Here is a 23,389-nt window from a genome sequence, read left to right on the forward strand (position 1 = left end):
GCCCGTGCGGCCCGTGCTTCGGAACCGGGACCCCGGGGATCGACCAGCCGGCACGGAGGGACTCAGCCTACGGGCGCGGGGATGCGGGGCTCGTGCAGCGGTCCCGGCAGGACTCCCTCCGGGCGCGGAGCCGCCGCGATCCACCAGCCGGGTCGGCGGGACTCAGCTTCCGGGCGAGGGGCAGCCTGGCTCGACCAGCAGGCCCTGCCGGACTCAGCCACGGAGCGCGGGGCCACGGGAGTCGACCACCCGGCCCGGCGGGACTTGGCCTCCGGGTGCGGGGCAGCTGGGTGTGAACAGCCCGCTGGGAGGGACTCAGCCTACGGGCGCAGGGTAGCGGGGTTCAACCAGCCGGCCCCGCTGGACTCAGCCTACGGGCGCGGGGATGCGGGGCTCGTGCAGCTGTCCCGGCAGGACTCCCTCCGGGCGCGGCGCCGCCGGAGTCCACCAGCCGGGTCGGCGGGACTCAGCTTCCGGGCGAGGGGCAGCCTGGCTCGACCAGCAGGCCCTGCGGGACTCAGCCTCGGAGCGCGGGGCCACGGGAGTCGACCACCCGGCCCGGCGGGACTTGGCCTCCGGGTGCGGGGCAGCTGGGTGTGAACAGCGCGCTGGGAGGGACTCAGCCTACGGGCGCAGGGTAGCGGGGTTCAACCAGTCGGCCCGGCGGGACCCAGCCTGAGGGCGCGGGGCCGCTGGGGTCGACCACCCGGCCTGGCGGGACTTAGCCTCCGGGTGCGGGGCAGCTGGGTGTGAACAGCCCGCTGGGAGGGACTCAGCCTACGGGCGCAGGGTAGCGGGGTTCAACGAGCCGGCAGGGCCGGGACTCAGCCTGAGGGCGCGGGGCCGCTGGGGTCGACCAGACAGACCGGCGGGACTCAGCCTCCCGGCGCGGGGCGTGGGGATCGACCAGCAGGCCCGAAGGGACGCATCCTCCGGTCGCGGTGCCACGGGGTTCGACCACAATCCCCGGCGGGACTCAGCCTCCCGGCGCGGGGAGCGGGAATCGACCTGCCGGCCCTGCTGGTCGCAGCCTGTGGGCGCGGGGCCGCGGGGGTCGAGCAGCCAGCCTGGCGGGACTCAGCCTCCCGGTGCGGGGCAGAGGGGGTCGACCAGCTGTCCCGGCGGGTCTCACCCTCTGGGCGCGGTGCAGCCGGGGTCGAGCAGCTAGCCCGGCGGGGCTTAGGCCCGAGGCGTCCTCGCACACAGCGCGCGCGGCGAGACCAGGGCGGCGGTTCCGTGCCATCGCCGCGACGCTTGCTGCCCCTTCACGACACCCCGCGTGCTGCGTCCGGGGAAAACGGGGGCTGCATGCTGGCGTTGGGCGTTGGCGCCCCACGGCCCCTGTCCCAATGGGGGTCGGGTGGGGTGTGGGGGCCGTGTCCCCGTGTCACGCGTGACCTCCTTCTCCCCTTTATTTTTGTCCTCCCTCCCCCTTCCCTCCGCGCTGGTCGACTCGCACTCCCGCCCCGGTCCGTCCCGCTCTGTCGGCCGAGCGCGAGGCTGGCGATTCAGGGCGTGGCGTTACAATGCTTCTGGCTCGGAGGATCGGAGAGCTGGACCATCGTGACTGAGCCTCCAGGCGCGGGACGCCGTACGCAGCCTCCGGGAGCGGGGCCGCGGGGATCCAGCAGCCCGCCCGGCGGGACTCCACCTCCGGGCGCAGGGTTCGCGGGGCCCGACCAGCCTTCCCGGCGGGACTCAGCCTCCGGGCGCGGTGCAGCGGGGGGTCGAGCAGCTAGCCCGGCGGGGCTTAGGCCCGAGGCGTCCTTCCACGCGTTGCACGGCGAGACCGGGGCGGCGGTTCCGTGCCATCGCCGCGACGCTTGCTGCCCCTTCACGACACCCCACGTGCTGAGTCGGGGGAAAAAGGGGGGGTGCATGCTGGCGTTGGGCGGTGGCGCCCCACGGCCCCTCTCCCAGTGGCGGTCGGGTGGGGTGTGGGGCCGTGTCCCCGTTTCACGCGTGTACCTCATTCTCCCCTTTATTTTTCTCCTCTCTCCCCACTTCCTCCGCACGGGTCGACCCGCACTCCCGCCCCGGTCCCTCCCCCTCTGTCCGCCGAGCGCGAGGCCGGCGTTTCATGGGCGTGGGGGTACCACGCTTCCGACTCGGAGGGTCGGAAAGCTGGACCGTCGGGACTGAGCCTCCAGGCGGGGGACGTGGGGGCCGACAAGCCGTCCCGGCGGGACACAGGTCCGGGCGCGGGGCCGCGGGGTCGACTAGCCACCGGCCCGGGCGGACTCGGCCTATGGGCCCAGCCCAGCGGGGGTCGACCTGCCGGCCCGGCGTGACATAGGTGAGAGGCGTCCCCCTACCCCGGCGCCCGCCGAGACCGGGGCCCGGGTCCCGAGCCGTCGCCACATTGCTTGCCGCCACTTCACGACGCCTCGCGGGCTGGGAAGGGGGCGATGGGGGTGCCTTCTGGCGGTTGGCCGCGGAGCCCTGCGGCCCTCTGACCCAGGGGCCTTTGGGTGTGGGGCCCGTGTCCCGGGTTCACGCGTGTACCTTCTTGCCCCTTTTTTTCTCCCTCCCCCCTTCTTCCCCACGGATCGACCAGCACTACCGGCCCGATCCCTCCCGCTTGGTCCGCCGAGCGCGGGGAAACAAGGATACCGACCAAGAGGGTCGACCAGCCGGCCCGGCGGGATTCAGACTCTCGGCGCGGGCAGCGGGGTTTGAACAGCCGGCTCCGCGGGACTCAGCCAGCGGGCGCGGGGTCGCGGGACTCGACCTGCAGGCCCGGCGGGACTCATGATTCCTGCGCGGCGCCGCGTGGGTCCACCAGCGGGCCGGGCGGTACTCAGCCTCCGGGCACCCTGCGTGGCTGCGGGGCTGGAACAGACGGCCTGGCGGGATTCAGGCTCCGGACCCTTGGCCGGGGGTCGACCAGGCGGCCCAGCGGCACTCAGCCTCCGGGCAGGGGGCCGCGGTGCTTGACGTGTGGCAGTGTGGGGCCCAGGCTACGGACCCGGGGCCGCGGGGGTCGACCAGCGGGCCCCACGAGACTCAGGCTACGGGCGCGGGTCCCGTGTCTTCACCCCAGCGCTTGCCGCCCCTTCCCGACGCCCCGCGGGCTGGGACGGGGTAGACGGGGGTGGTGCGTACTGGCGGCGGCGGCGAGGGTAGCGGGCTGGAGACGGTCGTGGGGGTGGCAGCTTGGTCCAGTCCGGTCCGGTCGCGCCCGCCTGCCAGCGACTCCGGGAAAATTCTGTCGCGTGCCAGTCACCGGGCCGCCGCGGCCCGAGAGTCCACGGTCTTCTTTCCCAGTCCCCCTACCGCTGCCGCGGTCGCGCCGTGGCGGCCGGGAGCTCTGAGGCGGACGCGGTGTGCCGGGACGATCTCGGCCCTCTGGCCGGGCGGCAGGTTGCCCTGGCCGGCTGAAGATCCGGCTCCGTCCCACTGACGCTGGCGACGGTTGTCGGGCGCCACCTGGCGGCCGCTTTCGTATCGTCCGTCCCTTCTGGAGCCACGAGGGAAGCGATTTGGCCGCGTCGCCCCCCGCTGGACTTCAGGCAGGCCGTCAGCGCTGGCGGAATCGGGCCGGTGGAGCGGGCGTGTCGCCGCCCGACCTGCGGGCCCGAGGTTGTACCTGCAGGAGTGGTAGTGGTTTGCGGGCGCCGGCCTGGGTCGACCAGCACTCCCGCCCCGGTCCCTCCCGCTCGTTCCAACGAGCGCAAGGCGGGCGTTTCGGGGGCGTGGGGGAACAAGGCTTCCGACTCGGAGGGTCGACCAGCCGGCCCGGCGGGACTCGGCCTCCGGGCGCGGGGCCGCGCGGCTGGACCTGCCGGCCCGTGCGGCCCGTGCTTCGGAACCGGGACCCCGGGGATCGACCAGCCGGCACGGAGGGACTCAGCCTACGGGCGCGGGGATGCGGGGCTCGTGCAGCGGTCCCGGCAGGACTCCCTCCGGGCGCGGAGCCGCCGCGATCCACCAGCCGGGTCGGCGGGACTCAGCTTCCGGGCGAGGGGCAGCCTGGCTCGACCAGCAGGCCCTGCGGGACTCAGCCTCGGAGCGCGGGGCCACGGGAGTCGACCACCCGGCCCGGCGGGACTTGGCCTCCGGGTGCGGGGCAGCTGGGTGTGAACAGCGCGCTGGGAGGGACTCAGCCTACGGGCGCAGGGTAGCGGGGTTCAACCAGTCGGCCCGGCGGGACCCAGCCTGAGGGCGCGGGGCCGCTGGGGTCGACCACCCGGCCTGGCGGGACTTAGCCTCCGGGTGCGGGGCAGCTGGGTGTGAACAGCCCGCTGGGAGGGACTCAGCCTACGGGCGCAGGGTAGCGGGGTTCAACGAGCCGGCAGGGCCGGGACTCAGCCTGAGGGCGCGGGGCCGCTGGGGTCGACCAGACAGACCGGCGGGACTCAGCCTCCCGGCGCGGGGCGTGGGGATCGACCAGCAGGCCCGAAGGGACGCATCCTCCGGTCGCGGTGCCACGGGGTTCGACCACAATCCCCGGCGGGACTCAGCCTCCCGGCGCGGGGAGCGGGAATCGACCTGCCGGCCCTGCTGGTCGCAGCCTGTGGGCGCGGGGCCGCGGGGGTCGAGCAGCCAGCCTGGCGGGACTCAGCCTCCCGGTGCGGGGCAGAGGGGGTCGACCAGCTGTCCCGGCGGGTCTCACCCTCTGGGCGCGGTGCAGCCGGGGTCGAGCAGCTAGCCCGGCGGGGCTTAGGCCCGAGGCGTCCTCGCACACAGCGCGCGCGGCGAGACCAGGGCGGCGGTTCCGTGCCATCGCCGCGACGCTTGCTGCCCCTTCACGACACCCCGCGTGCTGCGTCCGGGGAAAACGGGGGCTGCATGCTGGCGTTGGGCGTTGGCGCCCCACGGCCCCTGTCCCAATGGGGGTCGGGTGGGGTGTGGGGGCCGTGTCCCCGTGTCACGCGTGACCTCCTTCTCCCCTTTATTTTTGTCCTCCCTCCCCCTTCCCTCCGCGCTGGTCGACTCGCACTCCCGCCCCGGTCCGTCCCGCTCTGTCGGCCGAGCGCGAGGCTGGCGATTCAGGGCGTGGCGTTACAATGCTTCTGGCTCGGAGGATCGGAGAGCTGGACCATCGTGACTGAGCCTCCAGGCGCGGGACGCCGTACGCAGCCTCCGGGAGCGGGGCCGCGGGGATCCAGCAGCCCGCCCGGCGGGACTCCACCTCCGGGCGCAGGGTTCGCGGGGCCCGACCAGCCTTCCCGGCGGGACTCAGCCTCCGGGCGCGGTGCAGCGGGGGATCGAGCAGCTAGCCCGGCGGGGCTTAGGCCCGAGGCGTCCTTCCACGCGTTGCACGGCGAGACCGGGGCGGCGGTTCCGTGCCATCGCCGCGACGCTTGCTGCCCCTTCACGACACCCCACGTGCTGAGTCGGGGGAAAAAGGGGGGGTGCATGCTGGCGTTGGGCGGTGGCGCCCCACGGCCCCTCTCCCAGTGGCGGTCGGGTGGGGTGTGGGGCCGTGTCCCCGTTTCACGCGTGTACCTCATTCTCCCCTTTATTTTTCTCCTCTCTCCCCACTTCCTCCGCACGGGTCGACCCGCACTCCCGCCCCGGTCCCTCCCCCTCTGTCCGCCGAGCGCGAGGCCGGCGTTTCATGGGCGTGGGGGTACCACGCTTCCGACTCGGAGGGTCGGAAAGCTGGACCGTCGGGACTGAGCCTCCAGGCGGGGGACGTGGGGGCCGACAAGCCGTCCCGGCGGGACACAGGTCCGGGCGCGGGGCCGCGGGGTCGACTAGCCACCGGCCCGGGCGGACTCGGCCTATGGGCCCAGCCCAGCGGGGGTCGACCTGCCGGCCCGGCGTGACATAGGTGAGAGGCGTCCCCCTACCCCGGCGCCCGCCGAGACCCGGGCCCGGGTCCCGAGCCGTCGCCACATTGCTTGCCGCCACTTCACGACGCCTCGCGGGCTGGGAAGGGGGCGATGGGGGTGCCTTCTGGCGGTTGGCCGCGGAGCCCTGCGGCCCTCTGACCCAGGGGCCTTTGGGTGTGGGGCCCGTGTCCCGGGTTCACGCGTGTACCTTCTTGCCCCTTTTTTTCTCCCTCCCCCCTTCTTCCCCACGGATCGACCAGCACTACCGGCCCGATCCCTCCCGCTTGGTCCGCCGAGCGCGGGGAAACAAGGATACCGACCAAGAGGGTCGACCAGCCGGCCCGGCGGGATTCAGACTCTCGGCGCGGGCAGCGGGGTTTGAACAGCCGGCTCCGCGGGACTCAGCCAGCGGGCGCGGGGTCGCGGGACTCGACCTGCAGGCCCGGCGGGACTCATGATTCCTGCGCGGCGCCGCGTGGGTCCACCAGCGGGCCGGGCGGTACTCAGCCTCCGGGCACCCTGCGTGGCTGCGGGGCTGGAACAGACGGCCTGGCGGGATTCAGGCTCCGGACCCTTGGCCGGGGGTCGACCAGGCGGCCCAGCGGCACTCAGCCTCCGGGCAGGGGGCCGCGGTGCTTGACGTGTGGCAGTGTGGGGCCCAGGCTACGGACCCGGGGCCGCGGGGGTCGACCAGCGGGCCCCACGAGACTCAGGCTACGGGCGCGGGTCCCGTGTCTTCACCCCAGCGCTTGCCGCCCCTTCCCGACGCCCCGCGGGCTGGGACGGGGTAGACGGGGGTGGTGCGTACTGGCGGCGGCGGCGAGGGTAGCGGGCTGGAGACGGTCGTGGGGGTGGCAGCTTGGTCCAGTCCGGTCCGGTCGCGCCCGCCTGCCAGCGACTCCGGGAAAATTCTGTCGCGTGCCAGTCACCGGGCCGCCGCGGCCCGAGAGTCCACGGTCTTCTTTCCCAGTCCCCCTACCGCTGCCGCGGTCGCGCCGTGGCGGCCGGGAGCTCTGAGGCGGACGCGGTGTGCCGGGACGATCTCGGCCCTCTGGCCGGGCGGCAGGTTGCCCTGGCCGGCTGAAGATCCGGCTCCGTCCCACTGACGCTGGCGACGGTTGTCGGGCGCCACCTGGCGGCCGCTTTCGTATCGTCCGTCCCTTCTGGAGCCACGAGGGAAGCGATTTGGCCGCGTCGCCCCCCGCTGGACTTCAGGCAGGCCGTCAGCGCTGGCGGAATCGGGCCGGTGGAGCGGGCGTGTCGCCGCCCGACCTGCGGGCCCGAGGTTGTACCTGCAGGAGTGGTAGTGGTTTGCGGGCGCCGGCCTGGGTCGACCAGCACTCCCGCCCCGGTCCCTCCCGCTCGTTCCAACGAGCGCAAGGCGGGCGTTTCGGGGGCGTGGGGGAACAAGGCTTCCGACTCGGAGGGTCGACCAGCCGGCCCGGCGGGACTCGGCCTCCGGGCGCGGGGCCGCGCGGCTGGACCTGCCGGCCCGTGCGGCCCGTGCTTCGGAACCGGGACCCCGGGGATCGACCAGCCGGCACGGAGGGACTCAGCCTACGGGCGCGGGGATGCGGGGCTCGTGCAGCGGTCCCGGCAGGACTCCCTCCGGGCGCGGAGCCGCCGCGATCCACCAGCCGGGTCGGCGGGACTCAGCTTCCGGGCGAGGGGCAGCCTGGCTCGACCAGCAGGCCCTGCGGGACTCAGCCTCGGAGCGCGGGGCCACGGGAGTCGACCACCCGGCCCGGCGGGACTTGGCCTCCGGGTGCGGGGCAGCTGGGTGTGAACAGCGCGCTGGGAGGGACTCAGCCTACGGGCGCAGGGTAGCGGGGTTCAACCAGTCGGCCCGGCGGGACCCAGCCTGAGGGCGCGGGGCCGCTGGGGTCGACCACCCGGCCTGGCGGGACTTAGCCTCCGGGTGCGGGGCAGCTGGGTGTGAACAGCCCGCTGGGAGGGACTCAGCCTACGGGCGCAGGGTAGCGGGGTTCAACGAGCCGGCAGGGCCGGGACTCAGCCTGAGGGCGCGGGGCCGCTGGGGTCGACCAGACAGACCGGCGGGACTCAGCCTCCCGGCGCGGGGCGTGGGGATCGACCAGCAGGCCCGAAGGGACGCATCCTCCGGTCGCGGTGCCACGGGGTTCGACCACAATCCCCGGCGGGACTCAGCCTCCCGGCGCGGGGAGCGGGAATCGACCTGCCGGCCCTGCTGGTCGCAGCCTGTGGGCGCGGGGCCGCGGGGGTCGAGCAGCCAGCCTGGCGGGACTCAGCCTCCCGGTGCGGGGCAGAGGGGGTCGACCAGCTGTCCCGGCGGGTCTCACCCTCTGGGCGCGGTGCAGCCGGGGTCGAGCAGCTAGCCCGGCGGGGCTTAGGCCCGAGGCGTCCTCGCACACAGCGCGCGCGGCGAGACCAGGGCGGCGGTTCCGTGCCATCGCCGCGACGCTTGCTGCCCCTTCACGACACCCCGCGTGCTGCGTCCGGGGAAAACGGGGGCTGCATGCTGGCGTTGGGCGTTGGCGCCCCACGGCCCCTGTCCCAATGGGGGTCGGGTGGGGTGTGGGGGCCGTGTCCCCGTGTCACGCGTGACCTCCTTCTCCCCTTTATTTTTGTCCTCCCTCCCCCTTCCCTCCGCGCTGGTCGACTCGCACTCCCGCCCCGGTCCGTCCCGCTCTGTCGGCCGAGCGCGAGGCTGGCGATTCAGGGCGTGGCGTTACAATGCTTCTGGCTCGGAGGATCGGAGAGCTGGACCATCGTGACTGAGCCTCCAGGCGCGGGACGCCGTACGCAGCCTCCGGGAGCGGGGCCGCGGGGATCCAGCAGCCCGCCCGGCGGGACTCCACCTCCGGGCGCAGGGTTCGCGGGGCCCGACCAGCCTTCCCGGCGGGACTCAGCCTCCGGGCGCGGTGCAGCGGGGGGTCGAGCAGCTAGCCCGGCGGGGCTTAGGCCCGAGGCGTCCTTCCACGCGTTGCACGGCGAGACCGGGGCGGCGGTTCCGTGCCATCGCCGCGACGCTTGCTGCCCCTTCACGACACCCCACGTGCTGAGTCGGGGGAAAAAGGGGGGGTGCATGCTGGCGTTGGGCGGTGGCGCCCCACGGCCCCTCTCCCAGTGGCGGTCGGGTGGGGTGTGGGGCCGTGTCCCCGTTTCACGCGTGTACCTCATTCTCCCCTTTATTTTTCTCCTCTCTCCCCACTTCCTCCGCACGGGTCGACCCGCACTCCCGCCCCGGTCCCTCCCCCTCTGTCCGCCGAGCGCGAGGCCGGCGTTTCATGGGCGTGGGGGTACCACGCTTCCGACTCGGAGGGTCGGAAAGCTGGACCGTCGGGACTGAGCCTCCAGGCGGGGGACGTGGGGGCCGACAAGCCGTCCCGGCGGGACACAGGTCCGGGCGCGGGGCCGCGGGGTCGACTAGCCACCGGCCCGGGCGGACTCGGCCTATGGGCCCAGCCCAGCGGGGGTCGACCTGCCGGCCCGGCGTGACATAGGTGAGAGGCGTCCCCCTACCCCGGCGCCCGCCGAGACCGGGGCCCGGGTCCCGAGCCGTCGCCACATTGCTTGCCGCCACTTCACGACGCCTCGCGGGCTGGGAAGGGGGCGATGGGGGTGCCTTCTGGCGGTTGGCCGCGGAGCCCTGCAGCCCTCTGACCCAGGGGCCTTTGGGTGTGGGGCCCGTGTCCCGGGTTCACGCGTGTACCTTCTTGCCCCTTTTTTTCTCCCTCCCCCCTTCTTCCCCACGGATCGACCAGCACTACCGGCCCGATCCCTCCCGCTTGGTCCGCCGAGCGCGGGGAAACAAGGATACCGACCAAGAGGGTCGACCAGCCGGCCCGGCGGGATTCAGACTCTCGGCGCGGGCAGCGGGGTTTGAACAGCCGGCTCCGCGGGACTCAGCCAGCGGGCGCGGGGTCGCGGGACTCGACCTGCAGGCCCGGCGGGACTCATGATTCCTGCGCGGCGCCGCGTGGGTCCACCAGCGGGCCGGGCGGTACTCAGCCTCCGGGCACCCTGCGTGGCTGCGGGGCTGGAACAGACGGCCTGGCGGGATTCAGGCTCCGGACCCTTGGCCGGGGGTCGACCAGGCGGCCCAGCGGCACTCAGCCTCCGGGCAGGGGGCCGCGGTGCTTGACGTGTGGCAGTGTGGGGCCCAGGCTACGGACCCGGGGCCGCGGGGGTCGACCAGCGGGCCCCACGAGACTCAGGCTACGGGCGCGGGTCCCGTGTCTTCACCCCAGCGCTTGCCGCCCCTTCCCGACGCCCCGCGGGCTGGGACGGGGTAGACGGGGGTGGTGCGTACTGGCGGCGGCGGCGAGGGTAGCGGGCTGGAGACGGTCGTGGGGGTGGCAGCTTGGTCCAGTCCGGTCCGGTCGCGCCCGCCTGCCAGCGACTCCGGGAAAATTCTGTCGCGTGCCAGTCACCGGGCCGCCGCGGCCCGAGAGTCCACGGTCTTCTTTCCCAGTCCCCCTACCGCTGCCGCGGTCGCGCCGTGGCGGCCGGGAGCTCTGAGGCGGACGCGGTGTGCCGGGACGATCTCGGCCCTCTGGCCGGGCGGCAGGTTGCCCTGGCCGGCTGAAGATCCGGCTCCGTCCCACTGACGCTGGCGACGGTTGTCGGGCGCCACCTGGCGGCCGCTTTCGTATCGTCCGTCCCTTCTGGAGCCACGAGGGAAGCGATTTGGCCGCGTCGCCCCCCGCTGGACTTCAGGCAGGCCGTCAGCGCTGGCGGAATCGGGCCGGTGGAGCGGGCGTGTCGCCGCCCGACCTGCGGGCCCGAGGTTGTACCTGCAGGAGTGGTAGTGGTTTGCGGGCGCCGGCCTGGGTCGACCAGCACTCCCGCCCCGGTCCCTCCCGCTCGTTCCAACGAGCGCAAGGCGGGCGTTTCGGGGGCGTGGGGGAACAAGGCTTCCGACTCGGAGGGTCGACCAGCCGGCCCGGCGGGACTCGGCCTCCGGGCGCGGGGCCGCGCGGCTGGACCTGCCGGCCCGTGCGGCCCGTGCTTCGGAACCGGGACCCCGGGGATCGACCAGCCGGCACGGAGGGACTCAGCCTACGGGCGCGGGGATGCGGGGCTCGTGCAGCGGTCCCGGCAGGACTCCCTCCGGGCGCGGAGCCGCCGCGATCCACCAGCCGGGTCGGCGGGACTCAGCTTCCGGGCGAGGGGCAGCCTGGCTCGACCAGCAGGCCCTGCCGGACTCAGCCACGGAGCGCGGGGCCACGGGAGTCGACCACCCGGCCCGGCGGGACTTGGCCTCCGGGTGCGGGGCAGCTGGGTGTGAACAGCGCGCTGGGAGGGACTCAGCCTACGGGCGCAGGGTAGCGGGGTTCAACCAGCCGGCCCCGCTGGACTCAGCCTACGGGCGCGGGGATGCGGGGCTCGTGCAGCTGTCCCGGCAGGACTCCCTCCGGGCGCGGCGCCGCCGGAGTCCACCAGCCGGGTCGGCGGGACTCAGCTTCCGGGCGAGGGGCAGCCTGGCTCGACCAGCAGGCCCTGCGGGACTCAGCCTCGGAGCGCGGGGCCACGGGAGTCGACCACCCGGCCCGGCGGGACTTGGCCTCCGGGTGCGGGGCAGCTGGGTGTGAACAGCGCGCTGGGAGGGACTCAGCCTACGGGCGCAGGGTAGCGGGGTTCAACCAGTCGGCCCGGCGGGACCCAGCCTGAGGGCGCGGGGCCGCTGGGGTCGACCACCCGGCCTGGCGGGACTTAGCCTCCGGGTGCGGGGCAGCTGGGTGTGAACAGCCCGCTGGGAGGGACTCAGCCTACGGGCGCAGGGTAGCGGGGTTCAACGAGCCGGCAGGGCCGGGACTCAGCCTGAGGGCGCGGGGCCGCTGGGGTCGACCAGACAGACCGGCGGGACTCAGCCTCCCGGCGCGGGGCGTGGGGATCGACCAGCAGGCCCGAAGGGACGCATCCTCCGGTCGCGGTGCCACGGGGTTCGACCACAATCCCCGGCGGGACTCAGCCTCCCGGCGCGGGGAGCGGGAATCGACCTGCCGGCCCTGCTGGTCGCAGCCTGTGGGCGCGGGGCCGCGGGGGTCGAGCAGCCAGCCTGGCGGGACTCAGCCTCCCGGTGCGGGGCAGAGGGGGTCGACCAGCTGTCCCGGCGGGTCTCACCCTCTGGGCGCGGTGCAGCCGGGGTCGAGCAGCTAGCCCGGCGGGGCTTAGGCCCGAGGCGTCCTCGCACACAGCGCGCGCGGCGAGACCAGGGCGGCGGTTCCGTGCCATCGCCGCGACGCTTGCTGCCCCTTCACGACACCCCGCGTGCTGCGTCCGGGGAAAACGGGGGCTGCATGCTGGCGTTGGGCGTTGGCGCCCCACGGCCCCTGTCCCAATGGGGGTCGGGTGGGGTGTGGGGGCCGTGTCCCCGTGTCACGCGTGACCTCCTTCTCCCCTTTATTTTTGTCCTCCCTCCCCCTTCCCTCCGCGCTGGTCGACTCGCACTCCCGCCCCGGTCCGTCCCGCTCTGTCGGCCGAGCGCGAGGCTGGCGATTCAGGGCGTGGCGTTACAATGCTTCTGGCTCGGAGGATCGGAGAGCTGGACCATCGTGACTGAGCCTCCAGGCGCGGGACGCCGTACGCAGCCTCCGGGAGCGGGGCCGCGGGGATCCAGCAGCCCGCCCGGCGGGACTCCACCTCCGGGCGCAGGGTTCGCGGGGCCCGACCAGCCTTCCCGGCGGGACTCAGCCTCCGGGCGCGGTGCAGCGGGGGGTCGAGCAGCTAGCCCGGCGGGGCTTAGGCCCGAGGCGTCCTTCCACGCGTTGCACGGCGAGACCGGGGCGGCGGTTCCGTGCCATCGCCGCGACGCTTGCTGCCCCTTCACGACACCCCACGTGCTGAGTCGGGGGAAAAAGGGGGGGTGCATGCTGGCGTTGGGCGGTGGCGCCCCACGGCCCCTCTCCCAGTGGCGGTCGGGTGGGGTGTGGGGCCGTGTCCCCGTTTCACGCGTGTACCTCATTCTCCCCTTTATTTTTCTCCTCTCTCCCCACTTCCTCCGCACGGGTCGACCCGCACTCCCGCCCCGGTCCCTCCCCCTCTGTCCGCCGAGCGCGAGGCCGGCGTTTCATGGGCGTGGGGGTACCACGCTTCCGACTCGGAGGGTCGGAAAGCTGGACCGTCGGGACTGAGCCTCCAGGCGGGGGACGTGGGGGCCGACAAGCCGTCCCGGCGGGACACAGGTCCGGGCGCGGGGCCGCGGGGTCGACTAGCCACCGGCCCGGGCGGACTCGGCCTATGGGCCCAGCCCAGCGGGGGTCGACCTGCCGGCCCGGCGTGACATAGGTGAGAGGCGTCCCCCTACCCCGGCGCCCGCCGAGACCCGGGCCCGGGTCCCGAGCCGTCGCCACATTGCTTGCCGCCACTTCACGACGCCTCGCGGGCTGGGAAGGGGGCGATGGGGGTGCCTTCTGGCGGTTGGCCGCGGAGCCCTGCGGCCCTCTGACCCAGGGGCCTTTGGGTGTGGGGCCCGTGTCCCGGGTTCACGCGTGTACCTTCTTGCCCCTTTTTTTCTCCCTCCCCCCTTCTTCCCCACGGATCGACCAGCACTACCGGCCCGATCCCTCCCGCTTGGTCCGCCGAGCGCGGGGAAACAAGGATACCGACCAAGAGGGTCGACCAGCCGGCCCGGCGGGATTCAGACTCTCGGCGCGGGCAGCGGGGTTTGAACAGCCGGCTCCGCGGGACTCAGCCAGCGGGCGCGGGGTCGCGGGACTCGACCTGCAGGCCCGGCGGGACTCATGATTCCTGCGCGGCGCCGCGTGGGTCCACCAGCGGGCCGGGCGGTACTCAGCCTCCGGGCACCCTGCGTGGCTGCGGGGCTGGAACAGACGGCCTGGCGGGATTCAGGCTCCGGACCCTTGGCCGGGGGTCGACCAGGCGGCCCAGCGGCACTCAGCCTCCGGGCAGGGGGCCGCGGTGCTTGACGTGTGGCAGTGTGGGGCCCAGGCTACGGACCCGGGGCCGCGGGGGTCGACCAGCGGGCCCCACGAGACTCAGGCTACGGGCGCGGGTCCCGTGTCTTCACCCCAGCGCTTGCCGCCCCTTCCCGACGCCCCGCGGGCTGGGACGGGGTAGACGGGGGTGGTGCGTACTGGCGGCGGCGGCGAGGGTAGCGGGCTGGAGACGGTCGTGGGGGTGGCAGCTTGGTCCAGTCCGGTCCGGTCGCGCCCGCCTGCCAGCGACTCCGGGAAAATTCTGTCGCGTGCCAGTCACCGGGCCGCCGCGGCCCGAGAGTCCACGGTCTTCTTTCCCAGTCCCCCTACCGCTGCCGCGGTCGCGCCGTGGCGGCCGGGAGCTCTGAGGCGGACGCGGTGTGCCGGGACGATCTCGGCCCTCTGGCCGGGCGGCAGGTTGCCCTGGCCGGCTGAAGATCCGGCTCCGTCCCACTGACGCTGGCGACGGTTGTCGGGCGCCACCTGGCGGCCGCTTTCGTATCGTCCGTCCCTTCTGGAGCCACGAGGGAAGCGATTTGGCCGCGTCGCCCCCGCTGGACTTCAGGCAGGCCGTCAGCGCTGGCGGAATCGGGCCGGTGGAGCGGGCGTGTCGCCGCCCGACCTGCGGGCCCGAGGTTGTACCTGCAGGAGTGGTAGTGGTTTGCGGGCGCCGGCCTGGGTCGACCAGCACTCCCGCCCCGGTCCCTCCCGCTCGTTCCAACGAGCGCAAGGCGGGCGTTTCGGGGGCGTGGGGGAACAAGGCTTCCGACTCGGAGGGTCGACCAGCCGGCCCGGCGGGACTCGGCCTCCGGGCGCGGGGCCGCGCGGCTGGACCTGCCGGCCCGTGCGGCCCGTGCTTCGGAACCGGGACCCCGGGGATCGACCAGCCGGCACGGAGGGACTCAGCCTACGGGCGCGGGGATGCGGGGCTCGTGCAGCGGTCCCGGCAGGACTCCCTCCGGGCGCGGAGCCGCCGCGATCCACCAGCCGGGTCGGCGGGACTCAGCTTCCGGGCGAGGGGCAGCCTGGCTCGACCAGCAGGCCCTGCCGGACTCAGCCACGGAGCGCGGGGCCACGGGAGTCGACCACCCGGCCCGGCGGGACTTGGCCTCCGGGTGCGGGGCAGCTGGGTGTGAACAGCCCGCTGGGAGGGACTCAGCCTACGGGCGCAGGGTAGCGGGGTTCAACCAGCCGGCCCCGCTGGACTCAGCCTACGGGCGCGGGGATGCGGGGCTCGTGCAGCTGTCCCGGCAGGACTCCCTCCGGGCGCGGCGCCGCCGGAGTCCACCAGCCGGGTCGGCGGGACTCAGCTTCCGGGCGAGGGGCAGCCTGGCTCGACCAGCAGGCCCTGCGGGACTCAGCCTCGGAGCGCGGGGCCACGGGAGTCGACCACCCGGCCCGGCGGGACTTGGCCTCCGGGTGCGGGGCAGCTGGGTGTGAACAGCGCGCTGGGAGGGACTCAGCCTACGGGCGCAGGGTAGCGGGGTTCAACCAGTCGGCCCGGCGGGACCCAGCCTGAGGGCGCGGGGCCGCTGGGGTCGACCACCCGGCCTGGCGGGACTTAGCCTCCGGGTGCGGGGCAGCTGGGTGTGAACAGCCCGCTGGGAGGGACTCAGCCTACGGGCGCAGGGTAGCGGGGTTCAACGAGCCGGCAGGGCCGGGACTCAGCCTGAGGGCGCGGGGCCGCTGGGGTCGACCAGACAGACCGGCGGGACTCAGCCTCCCGGCGTGGGGCGTGGGGATCGACCAGCAGGCCCGAAGGGACGCATCCTCCGGTCGCGGTGCCACGGGGTTCGACCACAATCCCCGGCGGGACTCAGCCTCCCGGCGCGGGGAGCGGGAATCGACCTGCCGGCCCTGCTGGTCGCAGCCTGTGGGCGCGGGGCCGCGGGGGTCGAGCAGCCAGCCTGGCGGGACTCAGCCTCCCGGTGCGGGGCAGAGGGGGTCGACCAGCTGTCCCGGCGGGTCTCACCCTCTGGGCGCGGTGCAGCCGGGGTCGAGCAGCTAGCCCGGCGGGGCTTAGGCCCGAGGCGTCCTCGCACACAGCGCGCGCGGCGAGACCAGGGCGGCGGTTCCGTGCCATCGCCGCGACGCTTGCTGCCCCTTCACGACACCCCGCGTGCTGCGTCCGGGGAAAACGGGGGCTGCATGCTGGCGTTGGGCGTTGGCGCCCCACGGCCCCTGTCCCAATGGGGGTCGGGTGGGGTGTGGGGGCCGTGTCCCCGTGTCACGCGTGACCTCCTTCTCCCCTTTATTTTTGTCCTCCCTCCCCCTTCCCTCCGCGCTGGTCGACTCGCACTCCCGCCCCGGTCCGTCCCGCTCTGTCGGCCGAGCGCGAGGCTGGCGATTCAGGGCGTGGCGTTACAATGCTTCTGGCTCGGAGGATCGGAGAGCTGGACCATCGTGACTGAGCCTCCAGGCGCGGGACGCCGTACGCAGCCTCCGGGAGCGGGGCCGCGGGGATCCAGCAGCCCGCCCGGCGGGACTCCACCTCCGGGCGCAGGGTTCGCGGGGCCCGACCAGCCTTCCCGGCGGGACTCAGCCTCCGGGCGCGGTGCAGCGGGGGGTCGAGCAGCTAGCCCGGCGGGGCTTAGGCCCGAGGCGTCCTTCCACGCGTTGCACGGCGAGACCGGGGCGGCGGTTCCGTGCCATCGCCGCGACGCTTGCTGCCCCTTCACGACACCCCACGTGCTGAGTCGGGGGAAAAAAGGGGGGGTGCATGCTGGCGTTGGGCGGTGGCGCCCCACGGCCCCTCTCCCAGTGGCGGTCGGGTGGGGTGTGGGGCCGTGTCCCCGTTTCACGCGTGTACCTCATTCTCCCCTTTATTTTTCTCCTCTCTCCCCACTTCCTCCGCACGGGTCGACCCGCACTCCCGCCCCGGTCCCTCCCCCTCTGTCCGCCGAGCGCGAGGCCGGCGTTTCATGGGCGTGGGGGTACCACGCTTCCGACTCGGAGGGTCGGAAAGCTGGACCGTCGGGACTGAGCCTCCAGGCGGGGGACGTGGGGGCCGACAAGCCGTCCCGGCGGGACACAGGTCCGGGCGCGGGGCCGCGGGGTCGACTAGCCACCGGCCCGGGCGGACTCGGCCTATGGGCCCAGCCCAGCGGGGGTCGACCTGCCGGCCCGGCGTGACATAGGTGAGAGGCGTCCCCCTACCCCGGCGCCCGCCGAGACCGGGGCCCGGGTCCCGAGCCGTCGCCACATTGCTTGCCGCCACTTCACGACGCCTCGCGGGCTGGGAAGGGGGCGATGGGGGTGCCTTCTGGCGGTTGGCCGCGGAGCCCTGCGGCCCTCTGACCCAGGGGCCTTTGGGTGTGGGGCCCGTGTCCCGGGTTCACGCGTGTACCTTCTTGCCCCTTTTTTTCTCCCTCCCCCCTTCTTCCCCACGGATCGACCAGCACTACCGGCCCGATCCCTCCCGCTTGGTCCGCCGAGCGCGGGGAAACAAGGATACCGACCAAGAGGGTCGACCAGCCGGCCCGGCGGGATTCAGACTCTCGGCGCGGGCAGCGGGGTTTGAACAGCCGGCTCCGCGGGACTCAGCCAGCGGGCGCGGGGTCGCGGGACTCGACCTGCAGGCCCGGCGGGACTCATGATTCCTGCGCGGCGCCGCGTGGGTCCACCAGCGGGCCGGGCGGTACTCAGCCTCCGGGCACCCTGCGTGGCTGCGGGGCTGGAACAGACGGCCTGGCGGGATTCAGGCTCCGGACCCTTGGCCGGGGGTCGACCAGGCGGCCCAGCGGCACTCAGCCTCCGGGCAGGGGGCCGCGGTGCTTGACGTGTGGCAGTGTGGGGCCCAGGCTACGGACCCGGGGCCGCGGGGGTCGACCAGCGGGCCCCACGAGACTCAGGCTACGGGCGCGGGTCCCGTGTCTTCACCCCAGCGCTTGCCGCCCCTTCCCGACGCCCCGCGGGCTGGGACGGGGTAGACGGGGGTGGTGCGTACTGGCGGCGGCGGCGAGGGTAGCGGGCTGGAGACGGTCGTGGGGGTGGCAGCTTGGTCCAGTCCGGTCCGGTCGCGCCCGCCTGCCAGCGACTCCGGGAAAATTCTGTCGCGTGCCAGTCACCGGGCCGCCGCGGCCCGAGAGTCCACGGTCTTCTTTCCCAGTCCCCCTACCGCTGCCGCGGTCGCGCCGTGGCGGCCGGGAGCTCTGAGGCGGACGCGGTGTGCCGGGACGATCTCGGCCCTCTGGCCGGGCGGCAGGTTGCCCTGGCCGGCTGAAGATCCGGCTCCGTCCCACTGACGCTGGCGACGGTTGTCGGGCGCCACCTGGCGGCCGCTTTCGTATCGTCCGTCCCTTCTGGAGCCACGAGGGAAGCGATTTGGCCGCGTCGCCCCCCGCTGGACTTCAGGCAGGCCGTCAGCGCTGGCGGAATCGGGCCGGTGGAGCGGGCGTGTCGCCGCCCGACCTGCGGGCCCGAGGTTGTACCTGCAGGAGTGGTAGTGGTTTGCGGGCGCCGGCCTGGGTCGACCAGCACTCCCGCCCCGGTCCCTCCCGCTCGTTCCAACGAGCGCAAGGCGGGCGTTTCGGGGGCGTGGGGGAACAAGGCTTCCGACTCGGAGGGTCGACCAGCCGGCCCGGCGGGACTCGGCCTCCGGGCGCGGGGCCGCGCGGCTGGACCTGCCGGCCCGTGCGGCCCGTGCTTCGGAACCGGGACCCCGGGGATCGACCAGCCGGCACGGAGGGACTCAGCCTACGGGCGCGGGGATGCGGGGCTCGTGCAGCGGTCCCGGCAGGACTCCCTCCGGGCGCGGAGCCGCCGCGATCCACCAGCCGGGTCGGCGGGACTCAGCTTCCGGGCGAGGGGCAGCCTGGCTCGACCAGCAGGCCCTGCGGGACTCAGCCTCGGAGCGCGGGGCCACGGGAGTCGACCACCCGGCCCGGCGGGACTTGGCCTCCGGGTGCGGGGCAGCTGGGTGTGAACAGCGCGCTGGGAGGGACTCAGCCTACGGGCGCAGGGTAGCGGGGTTCAACCAGTCGGCCCGGCGGGACCCAGCCTGAGGGCGCGGGGCCGCTGGGGTCGACCACCCGGCCTGGCGGGACTTAGCCTCCGGGTGCGGGGCAGCTGGGTGTGAACAGCCCGCTGGGAGGGACTCAGCCTACGGGCGCAGGGTAGCGGGGTTCAACGAGCCGGCAGGGCCGGGACTCAGCCTGAGGGCGCGGGGCCGCTGGGGTCGACCAGACAGACCGGCGGGACTCAGCCTCCCGGCGCGGGGCGTGGGGATCGACCAGCAGGCCCGAAGGGACGCATCCTCCGGTCGCGGTGCCACGGGGTTCGACCACAATCCCCGGCGGGACTCAGCCTCCCGGCGCGGGGAGCGGGAATCGACCTGCCGGCCCTGCTGGTCGCAGCCTGTGGGCGCGGGGCCGCGGGGGTCGAGCAGCCAGCCTGGCGGGACTCAGCCTCCCGGTGCGGGGCAGAGGGGGTCGACCAGCTGTCCCGGCGGGTCTCACCCTCTGGGCGCGGTGCAGCCGGGGTCGAGCAGCTAGCCCGGCGGGGCTTAGGCCCGAGGCGTCCTCGCACACAGCGCGCGCGGCGAGACCAGGGCGGCGGTTCCGTGCCATCGCCGCGACGCTTGCTGCCCCTTCACGACACCCCGCGTGCTGCGTCCGGGGAAAACGGGGGCTGCATGCTGGCGTTGGGCGTTGGCGCCCCACGGCCCCTGTCCCAATGGGGGTCGGGTGGGGTGTGGGGGCCGTGTCCCCGTGTCACGCGTGACCTCCTTCTCCCCTTTATTTTTGTCCTCCCTCCCCCTTCCCTCCGCGCTGGTCGACTCGCACTCCCGCCCCGGTCCGTCCCGCTCTGTCGGCCGAGCGCGAGGCTGGCGATTCAGGGCGTGGCGTTACAATGCTTCTGGCTCGGAGGATCGGAGAGCTGGACCATCGTGACTGAGCCTCCAGGCGCGGGACGCCGTACGCAGCCTCCGGGAGCGGGGCCGCGGGGATCCAGCAGCCCGCCCGGCGGGACTCCACCTCCGGGCGCAGGGTTCGCGGGGCCCGACCAGCCTTCCCGGCGGGACTCAGCCTCCGGGCGCGGTGCAGCGGGGGGTCGAGCAGCTAGCCCGGCGGGGCTTAGGCCCGAGGCGTCCTTCCACGCGTTGCACGGCGAGACCGGGGCGGCGGTTCCGTGCCATCGCCGCGACGCTTGCTGCCCCTTCACGACACCCCACGTGCTGAGTCGGGGGAAAAAGGGGGGGTGCATGCTGGCGTTGGGCGGTGGCGCCCCACGGCCCCTCTCCCAGTGGCGGTCGGGTGGGGTGTGGGGCCGTGTCCCCGTTTCACGCGTGTACCTCATTCTCCCCTTTATTTTTCTCCTCTCTCCCCACTTCCTCCGCACGGGTCGACCCGCACTCCCGCCCCGGTCCCTCCCCCTCTGTCCGCCGAGCGCGAGGCCGGCGTTTCATGGGCGTGGGGGTACCACGCTTCCGACTCGGAGGGTCGGAAAGCTGGACCGTCGGGACTGAGCCTCCAGGCGGGGGACGTGGGGGCCGACAAGCCGTCCCGGCGGGACACAGGTCCGGGCGCGGGGCCGCGGGGTCGACTAGCCACCGGCCCGGGCGGACTCGGCCTATGGGCCCAGCCCAGCGGGGGTCGACCTGCCGGCCCGGCGTGACATAGGTGAGAGGCGTCCCCCTACCCCGGCGCCCGCCGAGACCGGGGCCCGGGTCCCGAGCCGTCGCCACATTGCTTGCCGCCACTTCACGACGCCTCGCGGGCTGGGAAGGGGGCGATGGGGGTGCCTTCTGGCGGTTGGCCGCGGAGCCCTGCGGCCCTCTGACCCAGGGGCCTTTGGGTGTGGGGCCCGTGTCCCGGGTTCACGCGTGTACCTTCTTGCCCCTTTTTTTCTCCCTCCCCCCTTCTTCCCCACGGATCGACCAGCACTACCGGCCCGATCCCTCCCGCTTGGTCCGCCGAGCGCGGGGAAACAAGGATACCGACCAAGAGGGTCGACCAGCCGGCCCGGCGGGATTCAGACTCTCGGCGCGGGCAGCGGGGTTTGAACAGCCGGCTCCGCGGGACTCAGCCAGCGGGCGCGGGGTCGCGGGACTCGACCTGCAGGCCCGGCGGGACTCATGATTCCTGCGCGGCGCCGCGTGGGTCCACCAGCGGGCCGGGCGGTACTCAGCCTCCGGGCACCCTGCGTGGCTGCGGGGCTGGAACAGACGGCCTGGCGGGATTCAGGCTCCGGACCCTTGGCCGGGGGTCGACCAGGCGGCCCAGCGGCACTCAGCCTCCGGGCAGGGGGCCGCGGTGCTTGACGTGTGGCAGTGTGGGGCCCAGGCTACGGACCCGGGGCCGCGGGGGTCGACCAGCGGGCCCCACGAGACTCAGGCTACGGGCGCGGGTCCCGTGTCTTCACCCCAGCGCTTGCCGCCCCTTCCCGACGCCCCGCGGGCTGGGACGGGGTAGACGGGGGTGGTGCGTACTGGCGGCGGCGGCGAGGGTAGCGGGCTGGAGACGGTCGTGGGGGTGGCAGCTTGGTCCAGTCCGGTCCGGTCGCGCCCGCCTGCCAGCGACTCCGGGAAAATTCTGTCGCGTGCCAGTCACCGGGCCGCCGCGGCCCGAGAGTCCACGGTCTTCTTTCCCAGTCCCCCTACCGCTGCCGCGGTCGCGCCGTGGCGGCCGGGAGCTCTGAGGCGGACGCGGTGTGCCGGGACGATCTCGGCCCTCTGGCCGGGCGGCAGGTTGCCCTGGCCGGCTGAAGATCCGGCTCCGTCCCACTGACGCTGGCGACGGTTGTCGGGCGCCACCTGGCGGCCGCTTTCGTATCGTCCGTCCCTTCTGGAGCCACGAGGGAAGCGATTTGGCCGCGTCGCCCCCCGCTGGACTTCAGGCAGGCCGTCAGCGCTGGCGGAATCGGGCCGGTGGAGCGGGCGTGTCGCCGCCCGACCTGCGGGCCCGAGGTTGTACCTGCAGGAGTGGTAGTGGTTTGCGGGCGCCGGCCTGGGTCGACCAGCACTCCCGCCCCGGTCCCTCCCGCTCGTTCCAACGAGCGCAAGGCGGGCGTTTCGGGGGCGTGGGGGAACAAGGCTTCCGACTCGGAGGGTCGACCAGCCGGCCCGGCGGGACTCGGCCTCCGGGCGCGGGGCCGCGCGGCTGGACCTGCCGGCCCGTGCGGCCCGTGCTTCGGAACCGGGACCCCGGGGATCGACCAGCCGGCACGGAGGGACTCAGCCTACGGGCGCGGGGATGCGGGGCTCGTGCAGCGGTCCCGGCAGGACTCCCTCCGGGCGCGGAGCCGCCGCGATCCACCAGCCGGGTCGGCGGGACTCAGCTTCCGGGCGAGGGGCAGCCTGGCTCGACCAGCAGGCCCTGCCGGACTCAGCCACGGAGCGCGGGGCCACGGGAGTCGACCACCCGGCCCGGCGGGACTTGGCCTCCGGGTGCGGGGCAGCTGGGTGTGAACAGCGCGCTGGGAGGGACTCAGCCTACGGGCGCAGGGTAGCGGGGTTCAACCAGCCGGCCCCGCTGGACTCAGCCTACGGGCGCGGGGATGCGGGGCTCGTGCAGCTGTCCCGGCAGGACTCCCTCCGGGCGCGGCGCCGCCGGAGTCCACCAGCCGGGTCGGCGGGACTCAGCTTCCGGGCGAGGGGCAGCCTGGCTCGACCAGCAGGCCCTGCGGGACTCAGCCTCGGAGCGCGGGGCCACGGGAGTCGACCACCCGGCCCGGCGGGACTTGGCCTCCGGGTGCGGGGCAGCTGGGTGTGAACAGCGCGCTGGGAGGGACTCAGCCTACGGGCGCAGGGTAGCGGGGTTCAACCAGTCGGCCCGGCGGGACCCAGCCTGAGGGCGCGGGGCCGCTGGGGTCGACCACCCGGCCTGGCGGGACTTAGCCTCCGGGTGCGGGGCAGCTGGGTGTGAACAGCCCGCTGGGAGGGACTCAGCCTACGGGCGCAGGGTAGCGGGGTTCAACGAGCCGGCAGGGCCGGGACTCAGCCTGAGGGCGCGGGGCCGCTGGGGTCGACCAGACAGACCGGCGGGACTCAGCCTCCCGGCGCGGGGCGTGGGGATCGACCAGCAGGCCCGAAGGGACGCATCCTCCGGTCGCGGTGCCACGGGGTTCGACCACAATCCCCGGCGGGACTCAGCCTCCCGGCGCGGGGAGCGGGAATCGACCTGCCGGCCCTGCTGGTCGCAGCCTGTGGGCGCGGGGCCGCGGGGGTCGAGCAGCCAGCCTGGCGGGACTCAGCCTCCCGGTGCGGGGCAGAGGGGGTCGACCAGCTGTCCAGGCGGGTCTCACCCTCTGGGCGCGGTGCAGCCGGGGTCGAGCAGCTAGCCCGGCGGGGCTTAGGCCCGAGGCGTCCTCGCACACAGCGCGCGCGGCGAGACCAGGGCGGCGGTTCCGTGCCATCGCCGCGACGCTTGCTGCCCCTTCACGACACCCCGCGTGCTGCGTCCGGGGAAAACGGGGGCTGCATGCTGGCGTTGGGCGTTGGCGCCCCACGGCCCCTGTCCCAATGGGGGTCGGGTGGGGTGTGGGGGCCGTGTCCCCGTGTCACGCGTGACCTCCTTCTCCCCTTTATTTTTGTCCTCCCTCCCCCTTCCCTCCGCGCTGGTCGACTCGCACTCCCGCCCCGGTCCGTCCCGCTCTGTCGGCCGAGCGCGAGGCTGGCGATTCAGGGCGTGGCGTTACAATGCTTCTGGCTCGGAGGATCGGAGAGCTGGACCATCGTGACTGAGCCTCCAG

This window comes from Desmodus rotundus, chromosome 7 (assembly GCF_022682495.2).
Source record: "Desmodus rotundus isolate HL8 chromosome 7, HLdesRot8A.1, whole genome shotgun sequence".
Classification (NCBI taxonomy): domain Eukaryota; kingdom Metazoa; phylum Chordata; class Mammalia; order Chiroptera; family Phyllostomidae; genus Desmodus; species Desmodus rotundus.